Below are 21,003 nucleotides of genomic sequence, written 5' to 3'. Positions count from 1 at the left end.
TAAAGTTCATCTTTGGAGTTACCAGCCTCCCAGATGCATCTCGGCCCCCATTCTTGCCCTGAGGCTCCCTGCTCTCTCCCATCAGTCACTATTCTGAGTTTTCTTTCACACTGAAGTGTACATGACTGACAAAAGCAGCACAGGGAGTTTCCACTTTGGGCAATGAGGATTTGAGCCTTGGCCCTGCTGCTTACTGTCTATAAAACCTTGAGCAAGTCACTGAAGCCCTACCTGATCCTCAGGTTCCTCATCCATCAAGGAGGAACAATAGTCCCTGCACAGCCCATGCTGCAGGGCTACCCTGAGGATCAAATCAGATCATTTACATGAACAAGGGGAGGTGTAATTACCATCCCTGCGCTAGAATGACTCACCGCTTCTAAGTCCATGAAAGACTTGCTTAGGGAGAATGGAGAGGCGCAAGTGTAGGTGCAATTTCAGGACTGCACTGGGAAATGGTCCTTTGAGAATTCGATGCCACGAGAAAGCTTTTCTTTTCAAAGAAACTTATGTGACTCTGCTACCTTTCGAAAAGACCCGTATGATGCAAATATGTGTTCTTTCTTTTTTTTGCCTTAGCACCAGGGAGCTAAATTAAATTAGGTGGTTCATTGCAATCACTGGGTCTTCTCCGTTTTTCTGTAGCAAACCATCTAAAATATTGTTGCCAAAGTAGGCTAAGTATAAATCAAAGATAATAATATTAATACCAGGAGCCATGAGTTGCAACTCAAAACACAGTCCCATTCCATTTTGGTCAGCATTCATCCGGTTCAGACCAGTGCTGTCCAATAAAACTATGAGAGACTTTTGTATCATTTTAAATGTTCTAAACACAATAAAAAAGTAAAAAAAGATAAAAGTAGAATTTATTATAATATATTTGGGCCCATATAGCCAAAATATCACCTCAAAATGGAATCAACATAAAACATTACTGATGTACTTTACATTCATTTTCATATTTACTCTTTAAAAACTGGTGCATATTTTGTGTTTACAGCCCTTCTCGATTGGGACTGAGCATATTCTAAGTGCTCTATAGTCACCTGTGGCCAGCAACTGCCCTATTGGACAGCAAGGGTTTAGACAATGATCTTCAGGGGAGAGAGTTATAACTGTTTATCACAGGTGTATTTTGTGCTTTAGAAACATTGTTAATTGCCTTAAGAGCACTTTGATTTTAGGGGCTACCATCTCTCATTTGCAGATGAGTAGACAGTTGTTCAGTGAAGTGAGACAGTTTGTCCAAAATTGAAAAACAGAGTCCAAACTTAGCTCCTAAACCAGGACCCATAATCCCCCACTACAGTGTTTTCGGATGTGCTGATTCGAGAGTGTAACCGAGATCAGAAGACCTCCATGGGCAGCCCCTGTGGGTCTGGCTCTCTTCCTGAACTCAGATGGATCTCCAGCCGTAATTCCAGGGACTGTCTGGGAAGATGGGAGTGAGGCCTCCACCCACCACGACGGGATACATCTCTCCATCAAACCACCGACTTCAACCTGTACAGCTCAGATGAGAAGTTTGGAAGAAGCAATTATGATTTTATTGCACCCACTGTGCTGACGATTAATGCTGAGTGCGGGTGGAAAACGCACCCTCTCATTTGCTAACACGCACTATAATTATGCATGCCTCTCCAGGTACTATAATTTAGGACTTAAAAAAGGCCCATTTCGAACAAGTAGTGCTGCACTTGTAAAACATTACAGATGTGTTATCATATAAATGAGATAGCTGTGACATGATAGCTCGATAATAAATCCCCGACTTAGATTTGGAGACAAGATATGTCAAAAGCAAATCCACACTGCCACTTAATCTTCTCCATAAACTGTTTATTTTTTCCGAGTCCTACAATAACACATGTCAGACGGCTTTGATAGTTTCCAGATTAATGTGTTTTTTCCCTTCAGGTCATCAGAAGACTACTCATTTCATTAAATTAACTCTGCCGGCTGCAAGGCAGAAACGTGCTGCAAGACATAACTGTTCGCACCAAATCGGGAGCTGGCAAGATGGGATAAATAAATAAAGCTGATGTCCCCCCATTTCCAGGGAAGGTTGGAAATGCCATCTTAAATTGCATCTTGATTTCCTGAGCTCCCATTGGGAGCGATGAGCCCCACAGTTATGTATGTGCTGGCTGTAAGGTGCTCTCACCCAGAAACATTTGTTTGATGTCTGATGGATTCCACCCCCTTCCCATGATGCCTACGCTGTGGAGCTGGGCCTCAGCAGCCCACACCCTAATTTAAAAGAATGGCACCTGCCAAAGCAAAAGCCTTTGCATAGAAGCTTCCTTCTGGTCTCCTCCCTAAGGTGAAAGCCACCTGCAGCAAGAGCGAGATCTTTCACACCCGTGTGAGCTCCAGGAGCTTCAGGCAACACATCTACCTGACTCCATACCCCGCCCCAAGCCTAATTTTCAAACTGGAAAACCCTCAAAACTCTCCCATCCCTCCCAATAATTTTAAGAGTAGCTACAGGAGGCTGTGTCAGTCCAGGAAACCTACTTGACAGCGTGGGAAAGAGTTACTACTATAAGCCTCCCGCTCCCCTGTACACCAGAGGTCACAGACTTTTTCTGGAAAAGGCCAGGTAGTAAACATTTTAGACTTTGCAGGCCATACATGCCTCTGTCTCAACCAGTCAATGCTGCCAGGCAATGCACAAGCAACCACAGGCGATATCGAAACAAACGAGCACGGCTGCCGCCCATAAACCTTATTTATGGACATTGAAATGTGAATTTTATATAATTTTATTCTACGTGTGCCTAAATATTTTTCATGCCACTAAATTTTCTTCTTTTGATTTTTCTTCTGTCATTTAAAGGTGTAAAATCCACTTTTAGCTTGTGAGCTGTATAAGATCAGATTTGGCCCACAGGCGATAATTTGCTGACTCCTGGGCAAAGAGGGCATTGGGTTGAATGTCTTAGAATGCCTCTTCCAGCACCAAAATCCAAGGATGCTCTGTTGAGTGCAGAACTACCTATAGTAGGCACCCGGTGTCTCTTCTCTCCTATGCACCCTCTTCCTGAGACACCAACCCTCTGAGAGCCCAATGGGGCATTTCCATGGAAGCAGGGACTCCTGGCTTGTATCCTGAAGGTGTCAAAGAGAATCTCAAGACCCCCCTGAGTGCATTTTCACTCTGCAGGCAGAGGAGAAAGTTTGTTGGATCGGAAAGAAATTAAAAAAAAAATAGCAACAAGGCATTCACCAGAACAGGGCTGCAACATGTGGCAATGCGAAGCGATTAATGGACTAGCACTTTCACCCACTGTGTTACAGCAACGCCTCAGAGTCTTTCTCAACCCAGTGATGTACACAGACACTAGCAACGGCGTGATGCAAGCACAACCTAGGACACTTGGCTGAAGGCACCTGGCTAGCTGCAGTGCAGGTGTTTGTTCTGCGAGGCAGCTGTGGTTAAGGGGGCTACGAGTGGTTGATGAAAACCAAGAATGTGAGAGGAGGCATTTTTACTCTCCAGAACTTCCACCCAGTAAAGAAATCACTGTGGCTACTTCTCAATCTAAAGAACGTCAGACCCAAACAAGGAAGAAATCAGTCTTGAGAAATATTTCATCAACTATCAAGATTGCTACTGAGCCAGCTGTGTTGGTCCTGGTTCCCTTCCCTCCCCACAGAAAGGCAAGGACATAGTCATAGTCCTACTCTCCTGTGGTCATCTGGAAGCTGCAAGCCTGGGTGTTAATTATAAAAACAGCCTTTTCCCAGAATGGGCATTGAAAATGTCTGGTAGGAGAGCCACTGGGTAGAAATCTGGACCCTTATTTGTATTAACTGCATTGGTCATTGCAGACCAGGCTAACTGCTGTAGCAAACAGTAATTATCTCAGTGGCTTAACCAGGTAAGACTTTATTTTTCTTTGGCATTGAATCCAGTGCAGGTGACCCTGTTCAGCTGGCTCTCCTGAGTGGCTATCCTCCAAATGGTGACTCAGGAATTTAGACTCCTCCCATCTGGAATTTTAGATGAAATCTTGGACATCATTGCTTCTCGAATTTTAGTGTGCAAAGTAATCACTTGGAGGGTGACCCACCACCAGAGAGTCTGATTCAGTAGATGTGAGGTGAGGCCAGGAGTTCGCATTTTGAACAAGTTGCCAGGTGCTGCTGGTGATGCTGGTCCATGGGCCACACTTTGAGTAGCACCTTCCACAGTGGACATGGGCATCCAGCTGTAAGGCTGGGAAGACACCTCTGAGGGGTTGTATAAGATGTGTCCATCACACCCTCATCTCAGCCTCTGTATTTAATATAATGAGTCTTCAAGTCCTGTCAATTTTATCTTTGAGATAGGTCCTGACTCTGTCCCTTCATTCTTGCACTGCCTTGTGTTCAAGTCCTCCCTCTGCAAGGTGGCCAAAGGCATCTTATTGAAATGCCAACTTCGTCTTGGACCTTTAGGATCTTTCTTAGGTCCTGCCAGATGATGTCTTCATTGACAACAGGATGACAGGCAGATTCCTTAGTGTGCTCCAGAACCCTACAACCCTGGCTTCAACCCCCCAACCAGCCTCATCCATATCCCTCTCTCTTTGAACCCAGTATTTCATCCGAGACTCATCCCCGAACCTGCGCTGGCTATTTTCACCCTGATGGCTTTCTTTTCCCTCCCTGGTCAACGTACCTGCCTGCTAGAGTCTTAATCATCTTCTAAATCCAGGCTCAAAGAAATATTAATGGCTGCTGTACATTTAAAACGATGCTCAGAGGAAGATTAATTTAAACATGATACTCATACATCCTGCTGGAAAACGATTCAATGTTTTCATCCATAAGATGGGGGGAGAAAAAAAATTGTGGTAATACCAGGTGTGTGGCATGGATGTGGAAAAACAGGCATTTCTATACCCAGCCAGGGGAGGAATACCGGTGTGTATAGAGCTGCTTGGGGTGGTGGGGAGGGAACCACTGTTGCATCCTTAATGACCTCAGCAAATGTCTATTTCTATCTCTCTCCCATTGAACACTCACATTTATTTACGAGAAGGCAGGAGCAGGATGTTGACTGCAGTGCTGTTTGTAAAATGAAAGATCGAAAATTATGTAAATGCCCATCAACAGGAGAACAGCTCCACAAATGATGAGCCCCCTGTCAATGAACTCGCCTGCAGGAGGGCAGAAGAGCAGGTGGTTTTCATTGGCTGTCATATGTCATGAGGGTCACTGAGTGGAGCTAATAGGCAACGTGTTAAGTCCTTCTTACTTAGGGATCATTCTTGTGGAATCCTCATCATGTTGACCCATTCTATAGAAGGCTGAGGCCCCATATGCTTTAGGACAGAGCCTGGACTCAATCCCAGTTCTGCTGCCATTAAAAGAAAAGCTCTGGGGACCAGCTGGGCTGGAACCACAGATGGACTGTACAAGTCCTGGAACCCAGCCCTGCAAGAAAACACCCCCCCAGAGGTCACCTTCACATCCCCAGCCTCACTCAGCCGCATGTTCCCTTCCCAACGCGCTTTGAGCCCAGCCTGGCCCACTCCACTCCACGAGGCCCTGCACTTTCTGCAGAGCTTGTTCTTCCCCTTCCAAGAGTTCACCGAGTCCCCATGTGCATGGGAGACTGTCGATTGAACGGTTCACTGTACCAAGTTAAACAAAAACCTCTCCAGGATTGTGCAAGAGCCTCTGGAGTACCAAATGAGATGCCACATCTGCCCACTCCAGGGACCTGAAAGTTCAGGTGATTCTCTTTTCCCACTGTTCCTTTTACACAACGTGGGAATGAAAGGGAAATAGATAAATGTTATTTATCCACAAGACACTATAATCAAATTCTGCAAAAAAAAAAAAAAAAGTTGATTAATGTAGTCAGCATCCCAGAAATGACAAGCGACGTTTGTAATTGAAGCTAAATGCTTCAGGCTCCTGGGTGTGCTGAAGGAGGCGGCTGGGAGGTGACGGGCATTGGTTATGACAATGTAGCGGGCCCGGCTGGGAGAGCAGACTTCCGCTCTTGTAGCAAACCAGACAGGAGGAGCCTCAGCTCCCCTTAATCACAAATCAAGCTGAGTGACATTTGAAATGGTAATAATTTCCCCACGAATTGCAGCTGCCCCTCTGTGGTTCAGTTCTTGTTCCCAATCAGAGTGCCTTTACCCACTGCAAGCAGCAGCTGAACTTAATGCAAAAACCATCAGCGACGGGGCTGCAATTAATCCAGGAGGGAGATGAATATTTCTCTGTCGAAGAATGTATTTGCAGAAACAGCATGGAGGAGACGCTTTTTAAAAAAAAAAAAAAAGAGAAGATATTTCTTCTGAATCCCTAAAGAAATGCATTTGGACGTTTCTCTGCCAGATAACCCTGAATTGGGGAAGGCCGAGTGTGTCTCTCTCAACCAACCTGCAATCTGGCCCCTCAGTTTGCCTTAGGGTGCTATTCTCAATTGCAGTTTGTTAAGAAATAATCAATACCTGAGCGCCACCTCTGACCTCTTCAGTGGGAGGGGGGAGAAGACACTGATACTCAGTCCTTCATTCCTTCATTCATTTGCATCTCTCCAGGTGGCCCAAATGCCAACATAGCAGAAACAAGAACCTCATCCATCACCTGCCAACTCAAGTACTCCATTGGGTGGCAGTGAAAGTGAGTCTCCACAGGTGTATGTAGCATCTAGACAGCAGCACCGGGCGTCATAAACTTTCGGCTTGGACCTCAGCCGCGCGAGGTCTGCTGGGAGGACTGCCCCCCCTTTTACTAGCACTTGGTAGCTTATGCTCCTGTGTAGGACTTTCTTCCGGAGTCTTGCGGTTCCACCTATTTGCTCTTTTTGTCTTTTTTCTTCACCATCTCCAGATGCAAACTCCTTCCTTAGAGATTAAACATGAAGTGGTTTGTAGCTACTCAGGCTCTGAAAGAGACACAACGAGAGTGGCAGGAACAGGGAAGGACAAGGAGACCCACCTGGTGGCAGAAGAGGTGTCGGGAAGAGAAGGGAGGAAATGTGAAAGTGTCTGAGGCGGTTGAGTGATGTGTGTAAAATGCCTACTGCACGCCTGCTGCCAGGGTGTGGTCCCAGGACCAGCAGAGCCGCCGGTGGCAGCTTCTGAGCAGTGCAGGGCCTCGGGCCCACCCCAGCCCTGGGGGTGAACCTGCTTTGAGAAAGATCCACGGGGGATGGGTGCGCATGGTGAAGCCTGAAAAGATGCCATGGGTGCTCCGTCAGAGGGAGGCAGAACTCGCTCTGTGATCGGGGCTAATGCCTGTCCTCCATTCTTCTCCCCTTTCCTGACAGCTGGTCACAAACTCACAACTGGAGCCTTCATGTCACTCAGCGGCCCACAACTCCTCATAAATGGCCAGAGAGGCCGCTTGATTTGCTCAAGCTTGGGATGGTACTGGGGCAGAGATGTGTAATTTATAGAAACAGCCATTTCAGAGGAAAAAAGAATCTCTGTCTCTTCTCTCAACTATTTCCTAAGATCCACGGTAGCTTTGTCCATTGAGTTTTTCTTTTTTTTTCCCCATCCATTGGGTTTTTCTCTTTTTTTCCTGTCAAGAATTGGTTGGGCTCATAAAGAGACACAGCTATCATGGTGGACAGGATGGGTTTTGTCTCAGAAGCTGAGGTCAAGCATCTTAAAGGGGGTACTAAGTTATCGTTATGTTACTCATTGACGGCCATAATAATTCCATGAAAACCCACATGACTGAGAATTGTGAGAACTAATATGTGCTAGTGCTTCTGTGTCCCAAGCTAGACACATTATATACATTTTCCCAAACCGTCGGAATAATGATGGATGTCAATTCGATTGTCCCCATTTTACAAATGAGGAATCAGAGGCTCAGAGAGGCTGGGCGAACTCGCCAAGGTGGAACAGAGAGTGAGCGGCAGGCCAGCGTCTGAACCAGGCGACCTCCCAGCCCTCTCCCAGTGCCCTTTCTGCTACATCCATCAGCGCCCTGTCATTTAAAAACAAGAATCAGCCTCTGGACACACAACAAGGCAGTGTTATGTCAGTGGTACAGAAAGCACGTGAATGCTAATAAGACCTTTATCCTCTTGGTTAATAGGTTATTAAACAAGGTTAATATTACTGCGATAGAGGGAAAAACCAGCCATCAAAATGCCCCCAGAGGCCATGTGCATACAATTCCCAAAACCAGTAGAAAAGGGAGAAAGTTGCATGGCATCCAAGAGTTTTGCGACGCTAAACATAAGGCCAGAGTGGTGGGTGTGCAGGCTGCCAGAGACTGTGTACACAGAGGGTTTTCAGGCAGAAGGTTGGGCCCCTGTTCACTTGCAGGGTCTTAAACGTGAGAACTTGGGGTCATACTCAAATTCTCTTGTGTGTGGCTCTCCGCTTATCACAGGAGGGTCATAAAGCTGAGCAGCCCACTGGGAACGTAACGAAGAGAAACAGAGGAAAGGATTGAAGAGCTCTGCCATGTAAGGGCTAGCCCCGGGTGGAGGGTGTTAGGCTGTGAGCAGGCCTAGAACTTGAGTCAGAGGCCACGCTTGACCACTCACTCCTTCGGTGACCCTCGCAAGTGCTGCGCTTCTCTGAGCAACAGGTTGCCCTGCGAGGCTGCAGGCGAGAGGTGCTGATGTTTTCATTTCTTTCGTCCCCTTTGTTTGGTGTTAGCAGTGACTGATGAAATTACTTCTCTAAGCCTCAGTTTCTACATCTATAAAATGAGGGTAATGTTACCTACCTCTTTGTGCTCTTTCTTGTGAGTACTAAGGATAAGAAAAGTGATTAGCACTGGATGAGGTGCAGAATACCGGACCCAAAAGAGACAACTGTCAGTATTATGGCACCATTTTTAAAGATGACAATGACAACACTACTTAGCACTAAATATGAAGAAGAATTTGTAATTTAGGGAACATCAATAGCCACCATGGAAGGTATTACCAACAACTTTTTAAGGTGCAGGAATAAAAGATTTTTGTTGCTGCTGACAGTTCTCCCCATCGAAGTAGCCAAGAGCCTACTATGTCTTTTCTTATGCATCTGTGAAGGCATCAATCAGAAGCTAGGCTTGAACCTGCCTCACTAAGGAAGCAATGCTGAGTTTCTAGGTGAGTGTTTGGGAGTGTGGTCTGTGAACCAGATATCAGAGTAACCAGAGTGCTTGAGAAAATGGAGATTCACAGGTTCTAATGAGTCACTGTCTGAAAGAAAAGCAGAAACCTAAAACTCTAAGAAGCCATCCAGCACATTGAAGTCTGAGAAATACTCATTTAAGTCAGGGTCTCCAAAAAGGTACATATATACATACATAGAAAAGAAAATATGAAAGCCTCCATTTAAAGTTATGGTTGTTTCTCTCATTTTTAAATTCAAATTTTCACATGTTTTATAATGGCTATAGTACAATAGGATAAATCTGTTATTTATTTAAAAAAATATGTATGTATACATTGTCTATGTATCTACACACACACAAACACACATGCGTTCAAAACAATTTGGAGATGACCAATCTGGAATATGGAATCCTTGGGAAGTGCATCCCTTAGTCTACCTCTCTGGAATTTGTCTCAGCTAAACTTTTGGCAAGAGAATAGCAAGTCCCTCAGAGGACTGTGGGACATCCAGGTTTTCAGTGTAGTTGCTGAAAGGGAGCCACATGCAGAGGTGCCAGGCGTAGGTGGGCCAGTGGAAAGCTGCTGTCCATTTCATTTCAAAGGCTAACGTATGTTCTTGTTCATATAGCGACCCACAGGCCCTCCGCCGAAAGGTGGGCTTTGTGAAATGAGGGCCAAAACTGTTCCTAAGGGGATCCTGAGGCCATAGCTGTCCACCACCCAGAGAGCCACCAATCTAGGCTGGAGCAGGTCAGAAGTCTCAGTGTTTTCCAAGAAGATGGTATTGCTAGACTATCCTAGTTTGACAAGGTTCATGCAAACGATAGGCAGGATTGAGGGAAGAAAAATCATGTCCAGAACCACACACTTAGTAATAATAATAACAGCAGCAACAATGACAACAAAAACTGTTCCGCTTCCAAAGAAACAAATCTATAAATGAAAATGGCATCATGCCATAGGCTACCTGTCTCCACTGTGAGTACAGTTTGCATGATCATTACTAGGTAAACACCAAATACCTAGCTTAGTAAAATTACAAATAAGCATATTGGGAGGATGGCGCCTAGAAACTCAAACACGTGTAGTGGGGCCTGGAGGTTGGGCAGGGTGTTGCTGCCGCTGTGAACAGCAGCTCTGTTCTCTTCCAGAGCGGGGAGAGAATAGAAAAGAGTTAACGCTTAAAACGGAACCTGTGGTGCCAGAACTAAACTCCCCCAGTGACGTGGCCGTGGAACCGAAAACTCTCTGTTCTGAACATCGTCATGATATTCTAGTCAAAACGGCTAAATGTTCAATCGCTATTTTATTTCAATATCCCTCTACCCCGTGCGTATATGGATTGCTACCTCCTGATTGAGCTGTGTGAAAAAGAAAAAGAGAAAGATCATAATATATCCGACGAGAAGCTTGAAGACACAGTGACAGGGCCACATTTGGGTACAGAAAATTGAATTGCCGATCTAGCTTCCCAATATCCACAGCCCCCCACCCCCCGGTACCCCCCAAAACAGAAAGAATAAATGCTGAAGAATAAATGCTCCTGATCACAAGTGTTTTTATGTAGTGCAAGCGATAACATGAGCCGGGCCTACCTTTTAATTACATGGTTTGGCCATGCAAATATTCAAGACATTCTTAGGAAGGCAATGGACTTTTATTTAAATGTGTAATATAGAGAATCCACTACATCTGCTGATCAGTGCTCCTTTCTTATTTATTGCCTTCCCTTCTCTCATGCTCCAGCTTGCCCCAGCAATAAAATACCACTTAGCACTTGCTTTTTTAAAAAAAACAAAAACACACACACAAAAAACCCCATCATTTTTCATCATTTTAGGAGTGGAGAAAAGAGGAAATGGAAGATTTCTTCTTTCTTTTTCTCTTTCTCGGAGACTAACGTTCTTCTCTTCTCCCAAATATTTAATCATAATTATATTAAGAAACATTTATAAAAAATTAAGTAATAAAATTAAATAGGTTGGAGAAAAACAGAGAAGCAGACAGCAAGGATTAAGTGCAGCAATATAAAGAATAGATTATATTTAATGAAAATTTCCTCCGTGTTCAACATTTTTATTATACTTAATAGCGCTGGGCTTCATTTTTGTCTCCAGTAATTGTGTGTCCATAATGAATGGCCATTCTTATTCCCCCATTGAGCCCTGACAGAAATTAATAAACCTAATTCTGTAGGTTTAAGTTTAATTTTGTTGAAATATATAAAGTAGTTACATATTCACTTAGCAGCCAACCGAAATGCAGTGGCCCTCAGCGTCTCAGCAACTTTATAAGGAGGAAATTGTTTTCTGGATCCTTCCCCCCCCTCCTCGTGCCTCCCCTTTCTGACTTTAGCCGGGAGCCCGGCCGGCGATGCCTCCAGCTCCGGAGGCCGTGCGTGGCCGCGCAGGCGGAACGGTGGCCGGGTGAGCGCTGTGACATGCACAATAATGCGATCTCGCCCTTTTCCAAGAACAGCTGTTAATGATTGCTAAGCACTCTCTGGTTGGTTTACAGTTTGATCAAGAAAGTATGTAATAAAAGAGGGGGGGATGGGCGCTGTGCATGCAGCAGTCCTCCTGCAATAAATAATGTGCTCAGCCTGGTTGCCAGAGCTCAGAGAGCATGGAATCTCCCCTTTGGGCTTTGAGCACCAGAGGGGGGCTTCCAGGAGGAGTGAACCCTGGGGAGCCAGAGGTATTGAAAAGAGCCATGTTGACTGAGGATCACGTCCGACTGGTTGACCCATTTAGTAATTGACTATAAACGTCTTCTCTGAGAAATGTCAGCTACGCCTGGGGATCATCCCTCCCACCTTTCCTCCATCTCTCTCTCAGTCCCTCGCTCCATCTGTCCTTTCATTCGTTCGTTCAACAAATGCTTGGCTTTAACAGATATTCTCGTTGTAGGGATACAATGGACAGCACAACCCGGCATGAACCCTAACCTCATGGAGTTTAGCATTATGTTTCTTTTTTTTTTTTAACGGTAACTCACAAATAAACATCAAAGAATGATTTCAAGTGCTGAATGGGAGAGAAGACACACAACAGAAGGGACAGTGACATGCATGCAGAGATCAATAAATGCTTTCCTGAGGAAATGACAACAGGGATGAGATCAGCAGGACAAGTCTGAGGACCTGAGGATGGATGGGGAAGGAGGGATAGGAGGTGAGGTTTCCCAAGAAGAGGTCACACAGGCCACTCTAAGGAATTGGGCTTTATAAAAATAAAAGGGGGGGGGCCATCCAAGGGACAGTCAAAAGGCCCTAAGGAAGCAAGAGACTTGCTCAGCGATGCTGTTATGGGAATAAAAAGCACTGGGCAGGAAAAGGCTATAGGAAAGTTTCATCAATCCATGACCAAAAACCAAGCATTCTCATTTCAGGAGTCTTTTCCCTACACCTTCTCAGACCCCTTCCCTGGAACCCTATCAACCCTCTTGACCAACCTCAATATTGAGAGCTCAAAGAACCATGCTCCTGAATTCCCTTCTGGAGTTAAAGGTCACTGAGTTTAATTTATATCTACCGAATGCTTCCTAGTAATGTCTTCAAAGGCATTCTACTAATAGACTGGAAGGATGAAGTAATGAGAACCGTCCTGGACACAGCGTACCATAGTGGTCCCATTTTACAGATTAGCTACTTAGAGGCAGATATCTGGGATTTATATCCTCGTATCTTCTATCTCATTTTCCGATGTAATTTCCCCTGTGAATTGTGAGTTCATATGCAATAATCACATTGGACTACACAGGGGACTCAAAGTATACCCAGAGCAACCACACTGGGATTCAAGAAATCACAGTTGTCATCCCAGTTCTTGCCTCAAATAATCATGGGGCAAGACCTTTCCTCTCCCTGGGCCTCAGCCTCCAGGCAGTAGGATCTAAGGTTTGGTAAGCTTCAGAGTTTGAGAATGAGGGGCTAGCTCAGTATGGAGGCCCTAGTTACTGCTCCACAGTTCAGATGCTTCCCTCTGACCCTTAGAACCTTCCTGGGCCATGCTCAATACCCACCTAATCACAAGCGTGAGAGACAGAGGCACCTACAAAGAGTCAGGTTTACTAGGCTTCAATTCTAGTTGCTGTGTGACCTTGTGTAAATTTATTAACTTTGCTGGGCCTCAGTTTGTTCATCTATGAAATGTAAGTCAACAAATCTGCATTGTCAGATTGCTGTGGATATTACAGAAAATGTATGAAAACATGTGGCTTAGTTCCTGACTTAAGCAGATACCCAATAAGCATTATATACCACTGTGCCTTTATTTCTTTCCACCTATCCTTTTAAATCTCTCTTCTCTCCTTCCTCTGTCCCTTTACACTGCCTTTCCCTCCTCTAGGGAATAAATGCAGTAGTTCTTGACTTCCATACCTTCCTTTACTGGGGCATCTGTTATTCTAAGACATGAACTTCATTTCATTGGCCAAATGCAAATGGGAGCTTCAGATTACAGGAATAATTCCAATCCCTGGTGCAGCTGGGAGCTTTCTCAGTCCCTAATACGTCTGTGGGTCAGTGTTGATCTGATTCCACTTCGATGACTTCTATAGAAGAAGGATGGGGCATAAGAGAGTTCCCAAATGACATCTGCAAGGAGGCATGTGAAGGAGGAGTACAGGGACCCAGGAACGAGACAGCCTGGTCCCCCAAGACCCACTCACCCCAGGATTGATCTCTGCTCAAGCTTTCTCAAGAACCAGAACCAGAACTAGAATCTGCTTCCCCTGAGGCCTAACAGATTGAGGCTGCTATTTTGCTTCCCAAGGTTATAAGTTCAAGTACACTGAGAGTGTGTGTTGGAGAAACATGCCGTTGATAAGAACAGGAGATTATATTGAGAGCGTTCCAATGGCCCTACCCACCTCATTTCTCTCTGAACCCTGATCTCTCCTCTGGGACCCTGTCACTGCCAAGACACAGGCTCTAGCTAGCATTGCTTTGCCTTTTGAACCGCTGCAATGAAAGACCATCTTCTGATAAGCAGCGCAATTAGTAGCCTGGTTATCAGCAGTTATCAGTCCGCCTCCTTCCCTTCAACACGCACAAAAAAAGAGGAGTCTAAGGTTCCAGAAATCATAAGCAGCCCCTTTTCCTGAGTGGAGGGCAGATTGTGGTAATGAGTGATAGAGTTTGGCATCTACTCCTGCCAAAGAGAATTCTTTTTTTCTTTTCTGGAAGCTCGTGAAGAAGGCTTAGGAAATGTTTTTGTTTGTTCGCGGGCTTGGGTCGGACAGTGGCCCTTATCTGCCTGGGCAGGGTCAGCCTTGGGTATTGCTTCTACCTATCTCAGAATGGTAGAAGCCAAGTGAGTTGGTAGTAAGCAGGACAGTGTTCCTAAAACAATCGGTGTGAATTGTGTGAGATCGAAAGTTACAATGAAGATACTTAAGCTAATTATCAAGTGATCCATTCTGTTCATCCATCAGTCCACCCTTCCCTCCTTCCATTTATCCCTCTGCCCACCCATTAGTCCGTCCATCCATCCATCCCTCCACCCACCCACCCACCCATCAGTCCATGAATCAATCCAGCCATTCATTCTTCCATCCATCTGTTCTTCGTCCATTAACAGATATCTACTGACCACTCTAACATTTTAAGTTCTCTACTGGCACCTTGGGATTCCACAGTGAACCAGGTAGACACATTTCCTGCCACATCAAGGCCTCAGCTGAGGAGAGCTACATGAAAAATTAAGCAATCTAAAGAACAGCGTGATAAGCATTAAGGTAGAAGTTCAAGGTGCAGGGAGAGAACATCCAACAGATACAGCTCGAGCTTGGCGTCACCAGTCACAGCCTGCTGAGGAAACTCCCCCTGGGCAGAAGCCATTCCTCTAAGAGACGCTCTAGCTGGGCAGACTGAGGAAGCAGCAAGAAGTGCGAAGGGCTCTGCCACTTATTCGTACCTACTGCATGCCAGACCCTAGGCAGGGCCTATCGCAGATATTTCTACTCTCCCTTTTCACAGTGACCTGAGAAAATGGAGACTCTCAGAAACTAAGTTGTCTGCCCAAATGCTTAGAGTTAAATGGCTTTATAAATGACCTGCTGTTTCTCTGGTCCCCATGTGCTATTGTCCGACTTCTTCCATGAGTTCCCTTCCCCCACACCTCACTTTGGGATTATGAGGGAGCCGTCAAACCAGAGGCTTTTCACACATTCTACAACCAAGGCAGATTAAGAGTAGGGGCTCCAGATTCAAAGGAACATTGATTTAAATTCCTCTCTGACATCTACTAGCAGTTGTGACTTTGGGCTATTCACTTAACCTCACAAAGCCTCATGCCCTCATCTGTAAAATGGGGGTAAGAATAGCATCTACCCCAGAGCTTTGTGAGAAATTAAATATGCCAAGTGCTAAGTCCAATATATTAAATGATATGTAATAATATGTAATTATTTTATACAGAAATACACAGAAGTAGTCTCTATGGAAGTAGCCTTGAGCTGGAGGAGGGAGAAGCGTGGGAGGCAAAGGAAAGAGTTCGTGCTTCAGGTGGAGACTGAACTGAGGCCCTTGGTGTGCTCGTCTCCTCTAGCCTGGGGCTCGCATGGGGAGAAGTCCTGGTGCACAGGGTGTCACGGGGCCTCACGATGGATCCCAATCTCTCCATATTGTCCAGCCCTGGCTTCCCCTGGCTAAGACATCTGAGACTCTAGGGCAGCCTCCTGGGGTAGCTCTGGTTCGTAAGCCTCTTCCAGTCCCTTGGGCCCCTCACACCAAAAAAGTGGCACCTGAGAGGACCCCCAACCTTCCAGTCTTGAGGGTCAAAGTCTCTGGGGTATGAAAGCCACCTGTCCTGAAGTTTCTTAGTTCCCCACTCCCCACAGCCCCCCTTTGCAATGTGCTTGGAGCGAGAGCACAGGTGTGGGGGAGGCCACTTCAGGGAGACCTGGAGGGGTCCTGAAGGACAGGGCCCTCCATTCGGGGGCCCTTCAGGGACTTTCCCTGAGACTGTCCCCACTCTGGGCCTCTTTTCTCACTATTTTTACCCATGTAAATGTGCTTCTCAGAGTCCTGCCAAGACACTTGGTTTTGTAATGTTGTTTAATAACATGAGCCACCTTAATGAAATATTCATACTCCTTTCTCTGTCAGAACAGTCACCCAGGTTCCAAGAAATTACTCTGTCTCTTGTTTTCAAAGACAGCCCCACAGGTGGAGGACCCTCCCTGGGTGAGGCCGGCAGAGGGGCTGTGGGATCACCCTCCACAGAGGGGAGCACTGGGGGGCACCGGTCCAGGCTCCTCCTGGGGATGCTGGGAGCCCTAAATAGAATGGCTAGGAGCAGAATATTTGAGTTGAGGCCCCCAGCATAAGACCCCCCACTCCGGGGAATGGGGAGGCCTTCCCCTGGAGATCAGCTTCCTGGCTAAGGCGCTGGCTGGGTGAAAGCGGCCCCTGCCGTGCCAGGAGCTGGCTGAGGCTGAGGGAAGAGTGCCACCTGTTGAATGCTCACGATAGCGTGCTCCTTCCCGGGCTCCTGCTCAGGCCCGCACGCCTCAAGCAGCATGCCCTGTGCCCACGCAGGCTCAGAGCCGGGAAAGCCCGCGGTGCCCACTGCAGGGACCTTCTGCTCGCCCATCCGTAAGATGAGGCTGTTGTCCCGAGCACCTCCTACTGCTCAGGGAGGGGAGTTGACTTGCTCTCATCCCAAAAGCCAGTCCCGAGCCCCCACCCTGGCTCGGACCCCCACCCGAACACTTCCCACCCCTCCACTCTCTTTGGAAACTGACCTCTCAAGCCTCAGTTTTCCAGTCCAAACAACAATGTTCCTGTGAGCATTAATGAGACCAGGCAGGTAAAGTGCTTAGCAATGGGTAGCTATTATAATCCTTTTTATATGATTATAAACATATTTCCAACCAGGCGGCTGGCTCAGTTAATACACTTACCGCTAAGGAGAACTGACATGTAGCTATGGCACCGGTGGGTGACAGATCTTCAAGAATGAGGGGTAAACGTCTCAATAAAGAGCTAGAAAACACAAGAGATTTTGAGTTGCTTCTTTCCCCTGATCCATCTAAACCTTCACATCCCTTAAGACCCAGCTTGAATCCCGCCACCTGAAGATGCCTTCCCCACCACCTGGCCACCCAGATCTCTCTCCCTAAGAACTCCTGTAGCCTTCGTTGGAGAGGGTTCAGCTTTATTGTCACTCTACAGTTGGGGGTATTGCTCCACTCGCATGCTCACATGCTCACAAACCTTATCTTTCAGCTCGGCTGTGAACCCCAGAGGAACAGCTCAGTGTCCATGGTGGGGGGGCCATGTCACAAACCAGGCAGCTCTGGAGAGGCTGTGATCTGTGGGGTGATTACCTGGCTTCTCCACTGGGCATTGGAACCCCCTCTGCCTTTTATTTCTCTGATTGAAATAAATACGAAAAAGAAAATAAAACTTTCCCATGACCCCTCTACCCACAGATAACGACTTTAACCTTTCAGAATATTACCTCCTAATCTTCTAGCTAAGCACATTTTGTAATAGAGTTGAGATTCTTTTTTAGAGTCAGTTTTATTTCTAGACTTTGTTCAGTTGATGCTACCTTGTTTGCACTTTCCCAAACTATTTAATACTGTTCTTTAATAGCAATCTTAATAGTTACCTAGTGGAACTTAAAGGCACATCAAGGCTTATTCCACAATTCTTCTTTATTTGGATTTTTTTCTAATGTTCTGACACAAACAAATTCTGCCTTGTGAGGATAGACTCCCTGAATTGAGACCACCTGGTCAAAGAGGTTTTAATTACTGTGTTTTTTTTCAGTTGAGAAATAACTGCCATATAACCCTATATTAGTTTCAGATGTATGACACAATGATTTGATCTATTGCAAAATGATCACTACCTTAATATCCATCACTGTACATAGTCACAAAATTTATTTCTTGTGATGAGATCTACTCTTTTAGCAACTTTCAAATATGCAATACAGTATCATCAACCAATGTTAGTTATTTTTATTTATATTTCTTTTAAAGAGAAGAGCCATGTCCCTATGGCAAGTGGGCTAAATCACAATCTTGGCAACAGGAAGAGGGGGCATCTTCTCAAGCTGACTCTTACCCTCTCACCTTCCCATTTTTGTTTCTGGACAAACACACACACACCCCTTACATCTCAGCTGTGCTAAAATATTTGTAGTTATCTCAACGTGTGCAGATATTCATGGCAAGGCTTTTGTACATGTTTCCTGACCAGAGAGATACTCTTTCCCTCTCCTGAACTTAGCCACTTCCTCATCTTTTCAAGAGGCAGATAGCACTGTCTTTCTGTGACGTTTTTGCTGAGCTTCCAGGCAAAATGAGCCCCTCACCCCCTCACACACATACATTCCTAGATGTTCCCATTGCAACCTGCCTCCTTAATAATAATAATTATATTGATCATAATAATAATCAAGATGTACTGAGCCCTTATCATGTGCTCAGACAGTATTGTAGGCACTTTTCATGGATTTTCCCAGCATTCTCTGCTTTGTAGCTTAATGATCAGCGAGTATGTACATCTGTTCCCCTGCCCCAGACCATGAGTGGTCTCAGGGAGGGGGCTGCCCCAACTTCATTTTAGTTAGTCCTCCCAGGAGCTAGCACAATGCCCGGCACAGCAAATATCTCAGAAATGAATATCTGAACCCACCCACTCTGTATGACTCAGCCAATTTACGGCTGCATTAAAAATGACTAGAGAGCTGGGAAAAGACTGGCTGGATGCAAATCTCATGGCACACTTCCCCCGAGGGATCTGCACCCCTGGAGAAACAGAGCAAGGTAAAACCATCCAAGAAGTCTTGAGGATCATCACAGTGCAAACAGCCTTCCCTTCTCTCCAGAGCCCTACTGTCAGAGAAGGTAGGGTTAAAAAGAGAAAACAACAGAGAGAGAGAAAGATGGGGGGGAGAACAAATTAAATCTAAGCCACTGCTTATTTAAAAATTGATAGGAACTAATTAAATTAATAAAATTTGTGTTGAACTTTAAAACAAAAATCAGCTTTTAAAAAATTCCCTTCTTTCATCAAATCCCAAAACAATGAAATTCATTTTTTAATTAAATTGGATGGTGATCATTCCACTCCTTTGACACTCAAAATATTAGTTCTAATAGAGATTTTTCTCTGGCTTCAAGTACATAAGTAGTGTTTGCCTATTTAAAACAGAAATAATATCTCTCCCTTGTTGGTGTGTCTCTGTTGATTGGAGCATCACTGAAAGGTGGAGGGGTCAATTCCCAGTCAGGGTACAAATCTAGGTTTTGAGTTCAAGCTCCAGTTGGGGTGCATGCAGGAAGCAACCAATGGATCTCTCTCTCTCTCCAAATATTAATTAAAAAACAAAAAAACAAACAAAGGCAACATCCTAATATATAATATAAATAGTTTCTTTACCTTTAATTAAGCCATTAACATGCTTCACTTCATTATCTGTCTGTCTGTCCAGTGGTGTGCTAGTTAATGTTCAGGAACCAGCCTTGGTGGGGGAAGGGGTATGTGCCAACTTGTGGCTTCTGCCAATTTCTGTGGTGTAAATACTCCCATTATGGCTCATTGTTTCAAACTACTAAGATGACTAAGGACAATGAACATGGAGTTAGGAAGAAATGTGCACAATCTACTTTCATGAGCTGGTATGAGGTGGCTCTGGTCCACCACTGAGTCCCCCTTTATAAGTCTGATTATGTCAGTATTGTCCAACTAGGATATTACCAATGAGATGGCAACAACATGACCTTTTTGGCTTTATGTGGAGTCAATCTGTTCACTTTCCCTTTAAGTTTTTCTTTTTTTTTCCCAAATCATATGAATGCTTACAATTGTTACAGTTCAGAGGAAATGTTGAGTTCATTCTTCTCCATTCCACTAACCTTTCCATGCATAATTACTAAATAATCCAAAATAAAATACACACAAGTTGGCTTAATTCCATGAAAAGATGTTACAATGTCAAAGAATATTCTTTTGTTGCCTTAGCCAGTTTAGCTCAGTGGTTAGAGAGTTGGCCTGCGGACAGGAGGGTCTGGGGTTCGATTTCGGCCAAAGGCACGTACCTCGGTTGCAGGCTAGATCCCTAGCCCTGGCTGAGCGTGGGAGGCAACCAATTGATGTGTCTCTCCCACACTGATATTTCTCTCTCTCTCTCTCACCCCCTTTTGCTCTCTCTGAAAAAGGTGAGGATTAAAAAATAATAATAAATTTTAAAAAAGAGTCTTTTGTAAATTTTATGTCTCGTTTCTAGACAGAATCCCCAGAAGTCCTGCCCAATCATAGAAGATCTTAGCTATGCCAGGTCAGGGAATGGGAAAGAAAGGATGTATATAGGCAATTTAGAGAGGTGACGATACTTACTAATTCCAGATTGTTTATTATAACTGTAACTGTACTATATACTAGGGGTATATGTTATTTCATTTCATCCTCAAAATGCTCTTTGTTGGCTATTATTACCTTTTACTTTTTAATGGACAGAATGAGGTGAAATTTTACTGTGTGTCTCTGGCCATACAACTAGTGAGTGGTGGAGTAGTATTCAAACCCATTATCTTTGACTGCCAAGCACATAATTGTTCCATGATTCCACCCAGCCCTTTAAAGTAATCTAAAAAATATTTCATCCAAGTTGATGAGTCTTCCCTTAGAAAGTGCATCTTCAGGGCTCCTCTCTTCTCATCTTGTAACCTACTTCTCTCCCTTGCCTTCTCTCCAACACCTAGCAGGACAAAAAGCAGGTGCACTGTCTCCCTTCATTTACCTCATCCAAAGACATTTCAGCCTCAGTGTAAGAATTAGGAAATCTCTCCAAAACCCTGTCATGGAAGAGAAAAACCAAAGGCCTTACCATGGCCTATGTGGCAGATTTTATTTTCTAAGGTGACCACAAGAGCATCTCCTGTTTCACATGCTCTTC

The 21,003-nt window shown here is 45.0% G+C and overlaps 1 long non-coding RNA gene across 1 annotated transcript in view; it reads right to left on the bottom strand.

The window, feature by feature from the left end:
- Nucleotides 1-16,999: 16,999 nt before the first annotated feature.
- The window catches only part of LOC107524806 (uncharacterized), a 227,920-nt gene continuing 223,916 nt past the window's right edge, over nt 17,000-21,003 (bottom strand). Inside the window, exon 3 of the long non-coding RNA XR_001602009.2 lies at nt 17,000-17,075. This is a non-coding gene — a long non-coding RNA (uncharacterized LOC107524806). The remainder of the gene's footprint in view (nt 17,076-21,003) is intronic.

Source organism: Miniopterus natalensis, chromosome 18 (assembly GCF_054644295.1).
Source record: "Miniopterus natalensis isolate mMinNat1 chromosome 18, mMinNat1.hap1, whole genome shotgun sequence".
In the NCBI taxonomy this organism is placed as follows: Eukaryota; Metazoa; Chordata; class Mammalia; order Chiroptera; family Miniopteridae; genus Miniopterus; species Miniopterus natalensis.
The sequence above is the reverse complement of the archived record's forward strand: the minus strand, read 5'-3'. Positions and strand labels throughout refer to the sequence as shown.